Source organism: Anas acuta, chromosome 12 (genome assembly GCF_963932015.1).
Source record: "Anas acuta chromosome 12, bAnaAcu1.1, whole genome shotgun sequence".
In the NCBI taxonomy this organism is placed as follows: domain Eukaryota; kingdom Metazoa; phylum Chordata; class Aves; order Anseriformes; family Anatidae; genus Anas; species Anas acuta.
In genome coordinates, this window is record NC_088990.1 from 17,316,327 (window position 1) to 17,334,931 (window position 18,605).

Genomic DNA, 18,605 nt, shown 5'->3' on the forward strand with positions numbered 1-18,605 from the left:
GTTTTCCATAAAACATTCTGGGCTTAATGTGAGCTAAGACAGTGTTAGTGATACTTACACGTATTAATTAGGGGAGTAAATGTGTTGTGCTATTAAGAGCTATTTTTATCTCAATACTTTATCTCAATAAGGAATATTACTGCTTTAGGATCTGATGATAACAGTTCTGAATACCAGCAGGGAAGGATTTTCAGCAAAGACAAAATATTTGTATCAACAGAAATTGGCTCAGTGCTGTTCTGGTGAGTGTTAATGTGCTTCAAGGTCGCTCACACTGTTAGCATCCTGATGTATTAGCAATAAACTGTGTGGGTACAGTACTTAACAGTACAGTTTCCTTTGCGGTCTCATTAACATAGATATGGGGCTTACTTAAAACTACGTGATGCTTGTATGTAGTCTGCAAGTGCCATTCACCTTGATTTATGGATATAAACTCATGACATTGCTAATATTGCTGACAGGGTGAAATAAGGCATTAACATATTACAATATATATATGCACATGTGGTAAAATGGATTGGAATCGTGTCTTTGCCTTTCCTTTATTTAGGTTTCGTCTCAAAAAAAATGTGATCTATCTATTGTTGAAATCAATAGATCTCCCTTCGGCAGGAATTATGTCAATTATGCTGATGCTTTCATAAGTGTTTCACTTTTATTCAACTTCTTTGTGTCTGGGCTGCAGTGGAAGGAATTGACTTGGATTTCAATAGCAGTGTTTTTCTAGTTCGTTCATGTTGGAGAGTCTTGCCAAGCTGTGCAAGGAGCTTCTTGCTTGTTTGCCCATCTGGTTTGTTGTGAATGTTTAGTGGTTTGCACTCAAACCATCTCTATGGCCCTTGCACTATACGATTACATTTATTCATTTGAAATAGAATACAGAGTTCTGAGAATTTGGGATGTCTTTTCTGTGATAAAATTTATTAAACTATGTCCCTAGAATAAGTGATTATAGTTTTAATTGGGTTCAGGGAGAGTTGAACCTACAAACCTTATGCTTCTCACGTGTCAGTGAAATTAATTGTATTTTCATTTTAAAATTTGCTTCAACCCTTTCTAAAAATAAATAAAAACAAAAGAAAATGAAATTTTCTGAATTATTACTGTATACTAAATGATGCAGCAAGTGGTTAAATATCTTTAAAACTACAGTCAGCATAGTTAATATTATTTGTAGAGAGAACCCACTGTATTTCCAGTGTTGTAAGTTTCAATGTTGATGTAGTAATACTTGCAGAGGAACATTCCTTTTCTAATTTCAGTTGCGTGATTAAAAATCCATCTGCTCAGTTGTGTGCTGTTGTCCAATTGAATGCTGTGTAATGTGCTATAAAAATCTGAAATAAAATTTTGAGAGAAAAATAAGAAGTGCTATAACATTAGTCATCAGCCTTGAGCATGTAATTCAAAAAAACTTGAATCACTGGTGTAAAAGTAACATTATTGTTCATAGCGATTATTTCATTAAGTCTAACTCACAAGGAGAAACCTTGAGATGCCTTCCTGAGTCCTCTTTTGTCATTTTCTTTACTTAGGTGGAGTCTTATAAGCACCATAGGGCTGTGATCTTTGTATTGTATTTATGCTCTCGAGACTATAGTCTTTCAGAAATTATAATTTATTAAAGATACTATATTCTACACATACATTTTGATAGTCAGCTGTTGTTAACTTATTTTAAAGTTCATCATGTCAATGTTTAAAGTGTATGTCAAGAGTGTAAATTCCATATTCCCCGTAGCTGTGAGAGCTAAGAACCAGCTCATTCCATTGTGTCAGATACTTGTATCTGAAATGAGTCACTCAGTCTGGTGGTATTTAAGTGGATCCCTGATCTTGAAATACTGTTTCTGGGAACACTTCTTGTCCATAAATAGCCAAAGTCATGTGGTAACTATAGTATTTATTATCGTATAGGCCTGTAAACTATATGCCAATATACTACTCATTTTTACTCAAGTAGAGAATTTTCTAATAGTGAAAATACACCCAGCTTATACTACTAAGTTTTTCTTTGGAAAAGTTAACATAACTAACTGTAGAAAGGATCTCTAGAAACTGAATACTCCATAAGCCACTGGTTAATTCAGAAGAAAATAATTATTCTGACACTATGCAGATTAAAAATAAATGTAGCTTTTGTATGGGATTATTAACAACAAAAAAGTTGGTTTTAAAAATGTGCACATTTAAAAGATTCTTTAACTAAAATAGGTTTAACTCCACATCTCTATGCTAAATGCAGAGAAGACTTTCCGTAGTTAAAATTTGGCAAATACAAATCTAACCTTGAATTGTGTTTTTTTTTTTTTAATCTTCTTTCAGGTCACTTGAGCTCATGAGAACACAACCTCTTCTCAGGACGCATCATGACATGGTGACAAAGGCCAATTCTTAGGGAACACAAGGATCTACATTCCAGCCAAGAAAGAGGTAGGTGTAAGGCTTGTCTTATGTTTTGAGTAATTTATGAAGGTATATCTAATATCCTGTGGTGACAGATGCATGGTCATGCTTATTCATGACCTCATTTGCTCTCTCAAATTCAGTGTAATTCTAGGTGTTATGACATAAATTTCTAAAAATCTCTTAATCAGGCTTTATTTTATAATAACTTGAATTTATATTTTTTGGCAACTTGAAATGCTTTACAGTTTTAGTAAAAACAGCAGCAACAAGAACAAACAGAACTGCCTACAGATGCACCAATGAATTACATCCATTGAATTTGAGTTTCATTTCCCACCATTTCATATACTAGTATCCAGAGAGCCTTTAAATTAAATAGCAGATGGCAGCTACAGGCCCTGGGAGAATCACTGCAATTTTGCATAAATACAGTCCTAAAGCATCTGGAAAGTTTTCAGACTTTATGAGACTTAGTTCTAAAAGAAAATCTAATTATTTATATTTCACTCTTTAATGATGACAAGTTGGTATAAATTGTAAAAGGAACATTGTTTTTCCTTGACAAGACGTATTGTAGTTACACTACGGAGGGTAATACTTTGTTGTGTCATGTCTATTCTCACACCATAGAGTTACAGTTTCTCAGTGGAATTTTCCACATATCCACAGTGCTGATGAACAGTTATACATTTCTTGTGTAAACTACGGCCATAATATTTAATGGATTATTAGAGAAGAAGTGATTTTTTTTAAATACCAGGTTTCTTTTTTGAATTGGCTATTCATTGGGGATTGTAGTTGGGGACTAAGCAGTCTTGATAGTAAACGCTCCTCCTGAGATGGGAAAGTATCCACAACGTCTGGGAGTCTGTCCTACTGAAGTGACACTGAGTCCTAGTGAATATGGCTGATTTGATTGTGGGTTGCTGGAAGCAGGTTTTCTGTAGGGCAAATCACCAGTGTTGATCTGCCAGCCATTCTCTTCTGTGCAGGCAACTGTGCAGCTAGAGAACCTTTATATTCCTGTTCTTCCTGCTGCTGTGGTTGGGAAGGAAGACAGCTTTGGACAGTCCTGTGCAAATCTGCTTGTCATGGCTTTGTATCAGATAAAGCATTTTTGTATTTTAAACCAGTGTACCCATCAAACAAAAAACTTAGAAAGTGTTTTGTTTTCCCAGTGCAAAAGAACCCTATTTATAGCAACAGTTGAAAACATTTAATATACTTTCCAATTACTTAGTCATCTCTCAGTTATCTGAGGTAATAGAGGTGGAGAATGGGAGAGAAATTCAGTGTAGTACAAATTATATATAAATTAAGGTTATAAGAATATATTAGTAAGGTCAGATTTGAAACACTTGTAAGGAGTTTTCTGTGGAGAGTACGTGTGGGCAGCACAAACAGGAGAAAGCAGAACAGAGCCTGATGCAAATGGCTTCCCTAGTGTGCTGAGCAGAGAGAGGCAGTGCAAAGGAAAGGCTGGCTTCATCCACTGTGCTAATAATCATCCATGTACACATGAGAATGGGCTGTAGTTCCAACTATAGCATCAGGCGGGCAGAGGTAGTCACAAATTGTAAGTACTACTGAAACGCTAAACCTAGCATAGAAGAGGATTAACGCAAACTAAAAAGTGAATAGAGCTTCCTAATCATAAAGATATTGCTGCAGCTGCCACAGAAGCAAAATCTCTATTTCAGTTGTGTGTCATTATGTCTGCTCCACTGCAGTTCTGACTATAACGTGTGCCAAAGGCATGCTTCTGTCTTTTAAGTGGATTATAGGAAAGGTTAGAGAGCTCAGAACTGCACACAGTTGTGTTTTTTTTCTGTCGCTTAGGAACAAACACTACATATTCCCCATGTCAGTCTCATATGTAGTTTCTTCTTCAAGTACTCAAAAAAGTACATTTAAAGCTCACTGTAATATATTGAAGAAGTCCAGAGATGCAAGAAAGAGCCATCTATTTTCATCATCAGGGGAGTTTGTTGCTGTCAGGAAGGCTAAATGTGCTAAAGGCCACATATTGTCTTCATACACAATGTCTTCACACTGGAATCCAGGGATAATGTAAATGAGATGAGACAGTGGTTTCGCTTAAGAAAAAAAAAAAAAAAGGTCCAGTACTGAATGTGCAATTAAAAAAAAATGTTTAAATAAACAAGTGGCTTAACCGTGCTGGGAATCACTGACATATATTGATAATTATCCCCTTCAGGTATATACCCTTTGTAATAACTAGTCTTATGTGTTTGCTGACAGATTTCATTGTCTCTTCCTATTCAGTTTAATGCACTACATCATCTTGAAAACACTCAAATGTAAACATCTGTGCTTTCTCAGTTGGAAAGGTATCTGGTCAAATTACAGACTATATGCTTCTTCCTTGCACTACACTTTTCTGAAGAGTCGTTTTCTGAAGAGTTTTATATGCACGGGTATATACCATTTTCTGAATAATAAATAAGTATACCATTTTCTGAATAATAAATAAGAAAGGGAAATAACTATTCCCAGTAAGTCAAAGTGTATTTTTAATGTACTTATTTACTATTTACTCTAAGGATAATACTCCTCACAGCTACGTCTTACCAACAGTGCATTTTGTATCATTGTGTTGGTGATTTACAGAGCATGGCAGTGATCTCTCAGTCTGTATCAAATCATTACCAATTAGTGATGAACCTGTGTTAGGTATCTGTGCATCATGTCTACCTACCAGAAATGTTATTTGTGATTAAGGTCCAGTATTAAAATTTGTATGATGCATATCTGTCTGTGACTGGGAGAGCAATGTGTACGACCCCAGGCAACAAGCAGGTTTTGGCATGCTCATCTGTAAGTAATTGGGTAGCCCGGCTGCCCTGCGTATCCAAGCAGAGAGCACAACTCTGCTCTTACTGAGATCAAGGAGCAAGAAATAATAAGCTGAATGGCTTACATTTTAAGTCTCTGCAGTAAAAACAAATGGCAACCATTCTGAGCAGAGGTAACTAAGTATTTAAAGGGAATTAAAATCATTCTTGTGTGATTGTGTCTGTCTCTCTCTTCAAACCAATTTGTGGATGAATTGCTTCAGAGGATAGAACTGTACAACCTACCCAGCCTCCCTCTTTCTCCCTCTTTCTCCTTCTTTCTCCCTCTTTCTCCCTCGTTAAACACTAAGTGAAATACTGACTTCATTGCCACTGGTGCAGGTCTAGGTTAATTCAGACTAGGTGTCTTCAGGTTTTTTTTGGTTTTACTAATGTGAATCTGGCTGAAAGGAAGAGTTAGTTAGAAATGCAATTGTGATACTTCTACCCTGCAAGGCTGCATAGCTATTCATTTTTAATACTTCTCAGATAACAAGTGAATTAGAATAGTAAATGTTCCTGATGAATAGTAATTATTCCTTAATTATTCATTTAATGTATAATTTACATTTGTATATTGTTAATTAAAATGCAGTATGCTACAATTAGGGTATATTCAGCTGGTAATGGCAGCTAATGCACACAAGGAAATGCAAATTTAAGGCTCAGTCTGTGTCTAAATGTTATCAGGAATCTTTGAGGGTATCCTTTCCATCCAGCTACCCTGGATGTACTTTGCACCCTGTATGCACTCAGTAACTTGTTAGGAGTTGACTTTTTCTTCTATATATTAAAATAATCATGTTATTTCTTTACATGTCAAGGGATTTACAGTTGTGATACATGAAGGAGATCAATATCAGGCCCTTCATTTGCAGTCAGCAGCATTTTGCTTTCTAACAATGCCTGAGAGCCTGAAGAAAGGGTAGTTTTATTTTTTTATTCAGTTTTTTGAAGCAATCTATTTTTGTACAGTTCAAGCATTTCTATTAAATCCTGTGTGTGTGTTAGTCTGCAAGCCTGGAGAAAAAGCCAGGTGGGTAGGCAAATAGTTTAGAAGCTTTCCTGGTCAGGAATTCAAATACATCCAGACTGTGTGGCAGCTTTATTAGAAAGCAAGAAAACTGTTTTGTGACGTGGGTTTATTGTCATTCATCCAATGAATTTGAGTGTCTTTTTGAAGAGCATTACTATGTCATTAAACTCAAAGCAGCAGCCGTTTATTTTATTTCTCACAGAAGAAAGAAAGGAAAAGAAAAAGAAGGAAGCTGGTGGAAAGAACAAGATTGTGTTTTCTGTATATAATGTGTGGACTTTTCATCATCTCAGAATCTATAACTCTAATTCTTGAGAGTATTGTTTTTTTCTTTATTCTATTTGGGAGAGAGATTTTCTTTTGTGAAAGATAACCCTCATCCAATGCCACTGGGGTCTCTCTCTCATTAGGATTAATATGAAGACTTAATCTGAGCACAAGCAAAAGAACCTCCTTTGCATTACAGTTACTTGCATTTATTCTGTGGCTGATGGAACACTGATTATTTCTATAAACGGTGTATTTTGGTATTTAGCAGAAAATCAAGGTCATTTGCAATATAGCGAGCGTTAGAGTTAGTAAGTGTATTTTATCAAGTTATCAAGTATCTTAAAAGGTTATTTACTTCTCACAGTAGGTTGATTTTAGAATGAGTGTGCTGAATCACCTCTCTATGGGGCTTTCAGGCAATTAGAGATCAGCTCAGCTCTGACTGAAATCGATAGGAAGTGCAGATTGTAGGCATGGCGAGAGCTGGGGGATTTGTGTTGTAAATATGAAAATTGTTCTGTAGTTATAATAGTGGTGTAACTGGATATCAGGACTGTGCTTGTATGCATACTCAGTACATGTAAGTCATTAATTCATTATCTAGGGGATGCAGGATCTTCTTGGCTCAGCTTCTGCATAGAGAAGATAATGGAGTAGTTCGCATCTGGGTGATGGACGGAACTCCCAGGCACCTTCAGGGTGAAGTATTTGGTAGCTTCAGGACCTTTCCAAGAGGAAATTTTGGACAGTTCTTAATATTTTTCTAGGCAGCTCCTGCTGCATCTAATCCAATTTGTGTGCTTATACTACCACCCTCAATGTCATGTCCCAAGGATTCCCAGAAAGTACCTGCTGCAGGAGTGGTCAAACCGAATATAAGCAAGACATTTGTAAGTGACCTGTAGAAACTGTTTCTGCAGATGCAGAAATTGTCAGGTAGGACAGGCTTTTCTACATAGTGAACATATTTAAGCATAAGGTATAGCAATGTTGATGTTTTGTATATAGTTAGGATAATAGCAATGCATTGGGTATGCACCGGAGTGATCATGCAAGATACTGGGCTAGCTGGATTGTCAGATTTGAGCAGAACAGTGGTTTCGGTAGTCTCTTACAGTCCAGGGGAAGGTGCCACTGCAAGGACCCTGACAACAAAAACTCCCATTGCCTTCCAGACAGAAATTGGTCCATCCTGGTGCAGAGGTTTGATATCCTATATGAGCGTTAACCAGTACCTAGATCCCAATGAACTAAGTTTTTGTTCATAATGAACACTGTTCATGGGTGTCTGTGCAGCAATAAGCACCACTGAAAATTAGTGTCTATGGTTAAATAAAATGGTAAGAATGTTCTCCTTTCTTTCCTTCACTTTATTCACAACTTGTTCCTAAAGCCTCTTCTGCAGTGCTTGTCACCACTTCTGTCTCTCCCAGATACTTGCCACCCATCAGATCTGTCAACTCAGCTGCCTAAATGTCTGACCTGCCTCAGTTAAAACAAGTGGCTGAAAAAGACCAGAGGGAGCTTTAGCAATGCATCAGCTTTTTCATGGTAGTGATACAATACTGTTTGCTGGATTAATAATTATTGTGAGCATACTCTTACTCATATGCATTTTTATTGCCTATCTCTTTTTGGTAGTAATTGAAGAAAATTTATATTTTGTCTCAGTAAACAAGCAAGTCTCTTCGTTTGCCAGTCTGACTTTGCTAGTCATTTTCCTTTGTGACTGTTCATTCCAAAAATGATTTAGCTTGAAGTAGTTACCGAAATAGCTTGAAAAAAAATAAACTAAAACTTGATTTCATTTATAGCTTCTGTCATTTTTATGATGCAATCTTAATAAATATCTCATTGCTCATTGCTTTCTTGGACAATAAATAAGGCTGTGAGAGATGATGATGGTAATGATGGGAATCATAGCCATTTCTGCAGTGAAAGACTTCTGCTTCTACTTTTTTCATTGGCTTGGGCATGGCAGCACTTAATGCATCATAATGTGACAGTTTCTTTTAAAGTGTTATCACCAGTGTAGCATTAAAGTGTATTTTTTAGCACTACAAGATCTTATACAAGACACACTGACCCTCATTTTTTTCCCCCCCTTTTTTTTTTTTTTTTTTAACTAAAATGATATTTCCCACTGAGCTGTAAAACCTGCTTCCAGCTTTCACCTAAAAACTTTTGCTTATGTTATTCATGGCTTAAATAGTAGTAATTATTCAAGTGTAAAACAAGAATGCATCCTCTGTGATAGTTTAATATGTTTTGCTGCTGTGCAGTACCGCCTGTTGATTTATAATGGATAATTATAACCTATTTATATAACCACATTTAACTACATATATCCGTGTTTATATATCCCTTACAACCCTGTTCTGCATTGATTGAAATGGAACATAAATTGCAGGTATGTACTTTATGATGATGCACTGAGATTAATAACAGAGAATACAAATACATTTTGGTGACGGGGAGCCTTTTACAGCAAACACCTATATATATATGTTTGGAAGCGTATTTCACTCAGTGAAACTCCCTAGAAGGAGTAAATGATACCAGCTTTGATTTAGAATGAGTATAGGATCTCAGGAGCTACGTATGTGAATATACTCCTGGAACCTCCGACCAGGAGATGGGAAAGCTTCACCTTTATTTTCCATAGTTTCTTTTCAACTAGGGCTAAAAAAGTTAGTTTTGAAAATCTGTAGTAGTGGTGAGTGAGGAGAGTTTTCAGTCTCTGTGTGTAACTTCTGCCAAGTAAACTAGTGCTTTGGCCATCCACTGCAATGTGGGGAGAGCACTGGGGCAAGGTCCAGGACAACTTCTAGCTAATTCCAAGTGGTGGCTGTAGCTAGTGCGGGAAACCCCAGTTTGTTGGATCTCTGTCTCGTTATCCTCTATCTAAAGTGGCATATTTATTAGCTGCCAGGAGTGTTTGAATGCTAATTTGTGTTCTGTATGTTCTGAATATTTATTATTTTGTGCATATAAAAGGTCATTGCTATTTTCAGTGGAAGTATAGGAGCTGTGTATCTCTATATACATATGTGAGTTGGCATATACACTGTAGCTCACTTAGTTATGGTCAATATATTCAGTTGATTATTGAAGTATTTATATGTATTTTCAAGGAGTATCTCATTAGCAAAATTGTGAGTTAAAGATTTCATCCTCTTTGCTCCCCTGCTGTCTGTCCCCTCTGCCCCTCTTCTGAAAAAAAACAACATCTGCATTTGTGGCCAGAAAGCTGAATAGAGAAATACATGCTTCTGTGTGCTTCTCCAAAGGAAAAGGCATCTGCTATTTACTAATTTATAGGAGATAAGAGTGTGCAGTTTTTCCACCACATATTATGAGAGCTTTTTCTAAAGACAATTGTTTTCTTCAACTCAAACCTGATCTGAAAATGTGAGTATGAAATTACGTGTGTTACACAGATTAACAGTATTTGCACACTTACTAGAGCAAGACCTTTATGGAGGTCAGAGACTAAACTTGTTATTTCAAGTAACTGTATCTTAATCCTTCCCCCTGTCCTGCACCTCCATACCCAAGAGGCCTGGTTCTTTCCCAGAGAAAGGTGCTGTGGAGGATGGCTTGAGTGCTCCAGCTCTTCTTTCCACAGTCACTAGGGGGTGACAGACATGAGTGAAATCCCCATTTTCCAGGCCTCAGGCCGGACCTGTGTAGCTGCACTGTGTGTACAGGGTTTGCTTGCGATGCATGAGTGACTTTCACAGTAGAGAAACATTGTGGAAATGCTTCTTCAATTTTTTATATTATACTGGATGATATGCAAGGCACAACATGGCTACAGAAAGGACAAATTCAAAGTCCTTATTGAGGACTTTTTAATAAGGAAAATCTTTTCCTGCTTGAGAACAATCGAGGGGAACAATCATGGGAGTGGGTTGCCCAGAGAGGTTGTGCTGTCTGCATCCTTAGAAATTTCCAACACCAGGCTGGGTAGGATCCTGGGCAACCTGGTCTGACTTTGTTTGACCCTGCTTTAAGCAGGAGATGGGGTGACACTCCTCCAGAAATCCCTTCCCACCTGAATTACCCTATGATCCTGCAAAGAAACCTTAGCTTGCTCCAGTCATCCCAATGGAAGCCTAGAGTCTGAAAGTTCCTTCCCATAACCATTTTTGAAGTTTTATGTCACTTTTACAAATGTAACAACTCCGTTGCATCCCAGATTGTGCTTTGTGCTGGCTATGAGATGTCATTTCATTCAAGTGGAGGCACTTCAGTGATGGTTCCATAATGTAAGATAGGAAATGAAGAAAAACATCGTTTCTGATTAAGGCTACAGAGAGAATTTAGGTAGACAGAATGTAATTACACAGATTGGAATTTGTCCAGTGCTCCGGGTCTAACAGCTTTATAATGAAATAAAAATCTTTTGTTTACAAATATTTTATTATTGTGAGAGCATCCTGCACTCAGTTCCAATCAATTTCAGTATTACCCAAAAGAAACAAATGGCAGCTTGGTGCTGTGAGTAGGAATTACATTGTAGGGAACATTCTTACATTGATTTGTTCTGGAATTTTTAACTTCTGATGCATGAGATCTAATTTATCGAGTTTCGTTTTTAGTTATTTATTTATTTTGGGGTGTTGTTGTTTTTCTATATTCATCCCTACGGTAGGTGAAGCCTTACTCTGCTGATTGAAAGCAGTTGGTTCATTGCAAGGCAGACAGGTCTGATTTACTGTTAGTTTTTTCTCATAAGGTTTTCTATTGTTTGGGTGCTGTTTGTTGTCTGGCTTCATCTACAGTCTGTCTACATGAGCAGGGTAAAAGGGGTGCAGAGAGACACATCTGTAAAAGAATTACCCTCGGTGACTACACTATTAAATACCGCATTCTGTTCTTATTTACACTGCACTGACTTAAAGCAAAATAATTTGATCGAAATGGGAAGTGTCAAATGCTTGTGTTTTAATATTATCTGGTCCACTTTTTACAACACCTGTTGCCTATATAATGTGCATTCCTTAGCAAATATGTGGTGAATTTACAGACAGCATAATTTATTTCAACTTACAGGTACAACTTTAACTAGTTAGAGGGAGTTTCTCTGTGAGCTGGTCATCGTGAATAAGGCTTGAATGTAGCTGCAGAGCCATTCAAATATCCTTTTAAATAACTTATGTTTTTCCACCCCTACACTGGTCTCTGAATTGTTGTCTGCTCCCATATTGGAAAAATAAATAAATAATGAAGCATAGAGAAAATGTGATTTATGCAGTAATATGTTTTGTAATTATAAAATACTCCCTTCTATAGAGTGACACCTAGCAACTGTATGGGCGCATGGTCTAGGAGCCCCCGGGTGCTCTCTGCCTTCTGAGATTCTCCCTGAACTTTTCAGGCCATCAAATCTTCTATGCACATGAGCTGGCTCTGCTGAGTGAAGGGTTGAATCAGGTCTCCTCAGATGTCCCTTCCAGCCTAATTTTTTTCCTAGCTTATGTGAAAACAACCATGACAAAGAGAAACTGTGTGAATTTAAACATCTCTGGCATCGCTTGCTTTTGACTTTACATTCTTAAGTGAGTAGACCTGGGGTGTATCTTCAGCAAGTACCATGGGAGCTATAGACAGGGGTGGTCTCCATGGTCCCATGGAACTGTCTTTGTAATTCTATGCAGGGTTGGCAAGAGCATTAGAAATCTTTACCTTAGTCCAAAAAGTTTGTTAAAGTTTGATTTTTTTTTTTATTTTTTTATTTTTTTTTACATTTGAAGACTATTTTTATGAAAATGTTGTTGGCAGTAAGTTAGCAACAGTGTGTCTGCTTTACAGCTGTTGTTTGTAATGGGTGTCATCAGGGTGTAAATATTCTGCTGTGAAATATTTCTTAACAGGCTACTTTTGTGTCCTGGTTTAAAACTGAGCCTACCTTTCCACATGGCAGCACTGTAGTGGTGCTCTCTAGAAATAAATCTGTAATGAAATCTGTTCTGTGATAAGTGGAAAAACAAAGTTCGAGGAGTAAAACCCAATGGTAAATTTTTCACTTTCATTTTTTAACAATTCTCAGGCAAAGAGAGAACACGTAGCTTTCTTTTTATTCATATAGCTTGCCAGTATATTATATGAACAAACTCCCAAGTAGTTCTCTCACCCATTTCTTGGCATTCTCTTCAGAGAGGCTGGTAGTTAGCTAACTAGGATTTCCTTCTGTTTCTTAGAGGGAAATATCTGCTCAAGTGATGTGGACACTTAATGCTGTGGACAGAAATGCTGCATTTCTCTAGTTATGATATATTTGACTACTCAAGAGTTTGGTAAGCAAGCCTTGTGCAGCTGTTATGTGAGCAAGAATTAACCTCAGGCAAGTCGGTCATCATTTCTTGGCTCAAGCAGAAATCATGTATGGTGTGTCACATTTAGTCTTGAAAGTGTTCTCGAAAACTTTTGTCTTGATAGAAAACTTGAAACCCCCCAGCTTGAGGTTAATAATACTAATGAATGTTTTATTATGTGTTTTAATAGTATCAAGTACTGTTTTCATGCACAGTAATAACAACAAGGAAGCTTTGTCAGTAAAACATGGAAGGGATCTAGCTAATGCAAGGGAATGTTTTCCACTGACGTTTGTAAGTTTACTACTTGAACAATGAACCCCCTTCTTTCTTAGTGTGATGGCTTTTTTTATTATCCCTGCTTTTGCTTGATTGTTTCAGACACAAGGATTTTGTAATTTAAAACATACCATTATTTTTAGTATTTTTCTCTGTCTTTTGACCGTATCTAGTAATATTCTTTCATGTGTAGTATCCAAAAAAGTAAGTTCATTTATGTGCAGCTAGGGTCTTCATAAACTGCTATAGGCAGGAGAAAACAAAGGTGACCCAGTAGCGCACACAGTGATGCCAGCTCTCCAGTGGCAGCTGCTGGCTCATTTCCCGTGCTCCTTTTCTGTGTTTTGATTAGCGAGCCAGTAAATGCAGCAACAGGAAAGCAGTAGGCAAAAAGATAGGCTTCTTATCCATTTCTTCCTGAGGGCATATCTTCATGTGATGCCATCTGGCAATAAAAGAAAAAGTCCCATAGATGGGTATAAACCTTCTTGTGGTTCTTCTGTAAATAATTAATCTCCACGAGCTTCAGTCTTGGGATAACTTTCAAGTGAAGGCAGCATTACATTATAGTTAATTAATATCCCTCATGAAAAGCTCTATCTGCAGATGGTGATTTAGTTGATTATAGTTGCTTATTATTGTATGATTTTTCTATTAGTTGAGAAAAGTGTGTAACTGTATTATTTAGTACTATACATTAATGTGTGTGAAGAGAGGCAGAGCTAGACAGACCTGTTGTTGGACAACAGGACAGACCTGTCTTAAAAGAAAATGCAAATCTGTGGGCACACAACTGTGATCTTCCTTCAGTATCTGTTCATGGGACCTCTTTATGTTGTATTTATTACAGTAATTCTGTCAAACACATTGCTGTTTTCATACTTCTTATTTTTCAGATATCTAAAGGCTTTCTATCCAAGCAAATTCGAATTTCTTTTTTGTGGGAGACATTTTGCCATCATTGTAATGTTGGGCATGTTTCATTCTTGAGATCTAATGTAGGAGGAAATCAATTGCTTATGTAGCTGCTACCGAATTGTCACAAAATTGTATCAGGGAATATTAGCCAGAATGAAAGGTGGCACTATTTAGGCTGTAGCATGGTGCAAACCCTGCAGATGAGTTGAGGGAGAACTTATTAAACAAATCACTTCTCAATGCCTCAAGTCAGAGAAGCTAAATACTATTATACAGGAGAAAGCAACATATTTTATCACATAGCCAGACTTAAAATGAGATATAAGAGTAATTACGTATCAACTTTGTAGACAGCTTAAATGTAAATTTGATTTCAGTTTAAATAGAAAAATAAGGTAACATAGCTGCACATTGTCTTACTTTTTTTTCCCCCTCATTTTCCTTGTCAAGGATGCTTTTGTGCTAACATCCTGTTTTCTCTTAGTCTAGAGAGTACAGAGATTCTCTTCAGACCAGAGAAAAGCCTATTACAAATTACCAGTTACTTGCTAAGGGTGAAAATAAGTATTCAGCATTTGCAAAGCTTGACACTGAACAAAAATGTAGTTTTATGTAGTTTTAGTTTTATAGGGAAAGCACTCATTTCGTTCAGTAGTATATATGAAGCCTGATGTAGATTTCTGTAGATCCGCAGAGCCTAATGTTACAATAGGGTGCTCCTCCCTTGCACGTTTTTTCCTATTCTATCTTTTGCTTATGTTTCCTTCTTCCAGCCCCTTAATGTAGCAATCTCAATGTAGAAGTCTAAATGTAAACGTGAAAACTAATGTAGAAGTCTCAATGCAGTACTCCGTAAGACTTCTTCTAAGGAGCATTACCAGGATCAGCAGCCCTGCTTGGAAGACTGACAAAAAGATAGGTAACAATGAAAGGGAAAACAGCACCAAGGCCCTGACATGTGTATAATAGGAAGATGGAAAAGGAAGCATACAGCCAGTAAGACTATGCTTAGTCATTTGTAGGATCTTGACAGTAAATATGGAATTGAGTTACTTTTTTTTTTTTTCTGCCTACCAAACCAAAATCTGGTCAAACTGTATGCTCTCTCGTTTAAGTTCACCACTGCAACTGCTGCATGAGCAGACGTGTTAGGAGCCAACTACTGCCTTCTTGCAAATGGCTCCCAATGGTTTGAACCTCTACACAGGGTAAATTGCATGTCCTTAGAATGAAATTGTTGAGTAAGAAGTTGCCCTTTCTTATACGGAGGAGGATCCAAACTCCATTACACTCAGTGGGAGTCTTCACCATTAACAGTTTTAAGCAAATTTAATCTTAACCCCATAGTGAATTTTATAACCCTACTGAAGCTTAAGTTCTGCCTCATGCCCTCTACTCCTTTTACCAGTCTTATTTCCAATCTTCGAAAAATCTTGCATCTTCAAAGTGAGTCTGTCAGTTGAGAGTCACTCATACATTTTGCTTAAACCGCTTGAAAAAAAAAATAATTAGAATAATATAAGAACTGAATCCCTCCAAAGATTTTTACATGGCTTGCTTTTTTTCATCTGTTATTAAAGATCATACAATTTTCCAGGGAAATACCCTTTTGGAAGACAGAATGAGGTTAGCAGTAAAGGCTTCAGAAGTACAGTGATTTTTAACACTTGCTAAAAAATAAATTCCCGAGAAGGTGTGTGGGGAGGGAGATCTCGAGATAATACTATTTGTTATAATCCTTTCAGTATCCATCATGAGTTTGAAAGAAGGCAATTATTTTGTCTAGAAAGTTGCTGTGATACGAGAATTTGATAAAATGTTGCCTTTTATGTAAAAATGTACATGCATTTAGCTATAGTCAATATATAAGCTATCAAATGAATTAAATGCATTCTCAGAACTTGTATTTACAGGGCTCTGTGTAGTATTGAATCTTCAGTGAAATGATCTTTTTACTGCATAGCCTTTTTCTGATTTACTTCCTAGGAACAGGCAGAATTGTTAACAGAGTAGTAAAATAGCAATTAGTGCCCAAATAGAATTCACATGTACATACCAAAAGTTTTTCTAAGCTAGAGGTAATGCTGTATGTTTTAAGTATCTTTGTGATACTATTTCACATACATATTCACAGACATTTTCGGGTTAATAACACTGTACTTGCTTGTGCCACAGTGTTCCACCCTTGTTATTTTTCCTTTGTATGCAGTGTGTGGTATTCCACACACTGTATGCAGTATGTATTCCACACAGAAATGGCAGGATTGCATCAGGATTTAGTTCCCAGTCTGTATTTTTACCTTAAGGTGTTTCACAGTACCCCCAAGCTCATAGCCTTTCCTGCTGAAATCAGCTGGTTTCTCCAACTTTAACGGAGTAAATTTCTGTTTAGGCATATGTCACATAGTAAATTACAATTTTGATCATAAACTATTATCATAAAGATATAGCTATTTATAATGCAGTAGCATTTGGAAGCCAGGCATTGATCTGTCTCTGCCAAGTACATTGTACCGTGTATCTTCTGTGGAAGCAGGGTTCCTCCTGTAAACAGTGTGCAAGGAGTCATAAGAGCATTACGTGAAGTCAGACTCAATTTCTTTCTTTTGTGTAATGGTAGACACTCTCTGTTTTTATAAGTACACATAGTATATTTCAGTAGGATATTCTCATCAGTGATTCAAAGTGTTTTCGCAGATAGAAAGTAGGAGGTTTGATAGCCCAGCAGCTGCCCTTTTAAATATAGATGCCAGTAACTCGCACAGGAAATATGAGGAGCTAATAAATACTGCCAGGAACAATTTGTGGGTTTCTTACCAGACTGTGTTTAACTGCCAGTCATGTTAGGCCATATAATCCTATCACTCACTGTGAAGCTGCAGGAGGAGGAGGAAGAGATACTCCAGGTCAGAGGATGAATCACTCATTTATGAAGAGCCTGTCTGTGCTCACTGCAGGAGGACTGTAAGGCAGACAGAACATATTCTTTACCCACCAACACAGGTGTAACAGTAATTCTTTACAAGCTGATTAGCATGTGTTCCTTTTGCTCCCCAGGTGTTTCCTCAAGGGGGGACATCTCTTGATACTGACTTGTTGCCTCTGTACAGTCAGAGGTATGTCAGCTTGCCTTTTACATTAGGCAAGCTTTTCCGTAAAACACAAAAATAAATGAGTTCTAGGTACAGTCATACAAGCAATAATTGAAACAAACGTTGCCAAAAAAAAAAAAAAAAGAGAGATTCTAATAGTTTCAGAGTTTTTTTCCCAACAATATTGTGCTTTTTGTCATGGGGCAATGCTGTCATCCTTATCATCTGCCCAATTCTAACACTTAGCAGCTTGTGCTCATTTGGGTGGTTTGCTGAACATTTGTACAGATACCATTTTTCAGGAGGTTGTATATGGGTTTCCAAGAATGCTTCCTAATTTCTAGATATCTACTGTACTCCTTCATTACCTTTGTCTCCCTCTCCCTCCTACTAACATGAACTCTCGGAAACCTATTGAGATCTAGAAGTTCCATCATGTGTTTGACCCATAGTTGGACCTCAGTTTTGTAAGGCTTGTGGTCTTCACAATATTCTGAACTTGTAATAGAAACCATGTATAACTCACATGGATATAGTACTTAAAAGATTCCAGACATCATACAGGGCAGTGGCTCTGCTGTCTCTCTAATATCAGGCAATCCTCACCATAGTCAGTTCATGCTTTTCATTTCTGAAGATTTCTAAGTTGCTTTTCATGTCCCCTGAGAAGTCATTTGTCTTTTCCAAAGAGCACCCCTTCATTTACTTCTTACCCCATTCTTCAGAGCAAAGTACACCCATTCTCATCTGACCATTGTTTGAAAATCTTAAAACTTTTATGCTTTAAAAAATAACAACAAAATGAACAAAAATGAGAAAGATTTGATTCGGTTAGTATATAGTAATATATGGTTTAACCCGGACAGCAGCTAAACACCACACAGCCGTTTGCTCACCCTCTCCCCTCCCTCTCTGGGACGGGGAGGAGAAATGGAAAGTGAAGCCCGTGAGTTGAGATAAAGACAGTTTAATAAGACAGGAAAATAATAATAACAATAATAATAACAACAACAATAATAATAGTACAATGACGATAATAGTACTACTAATAGTAATGTGTACAAAGAAGTGATGCACAATGCAATTGCTCACCACCCGCTGACCAATGCCCAGCCTAACCCCGAGCAGTCCTGCCCCCTCCCCTCGGCTAGCCACCCCTATATATTGTTTAGCATGACCCCATATGGTATAGAATACCCCCTTGGCTAGTTTGAGTCACCTGTCCTAGGTCTGTCCCCTCCCAGCTCTTACTGCACCCCCAGCCTGCCCATTGGCAGGACAGAGCAAGAAGCTGAGACGTCCTTGGCTTAGTATAAGCACTGCTCTGCAACAATTAAAGCATCGGGGTGTTATCAGCACTCTTCTCATCCTAAGCCAAAACATAGCATTCTACCAGCTACTAGGAAGAAAATTAACTCTGTTC

The 18,605-nt window shown here is 37.3% G+C and overlaps 1 long non-coding RNA gene across 3 annotated transcripts in view; it reads left to right on the forward strand.

Annotated features, from left to right (window-relative positions):
* LOC137862870 (uncharacterized) overlaps positions 1–18,605 on the forward strand; it is a 25,602-nt gene continuing 6,997 nt past the window's right edge. The window contains exons 1-3 of one of the 3 annotated variants that reach the window (XR_011100563.1): positions 1–242; positions 2,329–2,436; positions 12,780–12,926. This is a non-coding gene — a long non-coding RNA (uncharacterized lncRNA). Of the gene's footprint in view, positions 243–2,328; positions 2,437–12,779; positions 12,927–18,605 lie in introns of those variants that run through there. The other 2 variants (XR_011100564.1, XR_011100562.1) reach the window with 2 other exon arrangements.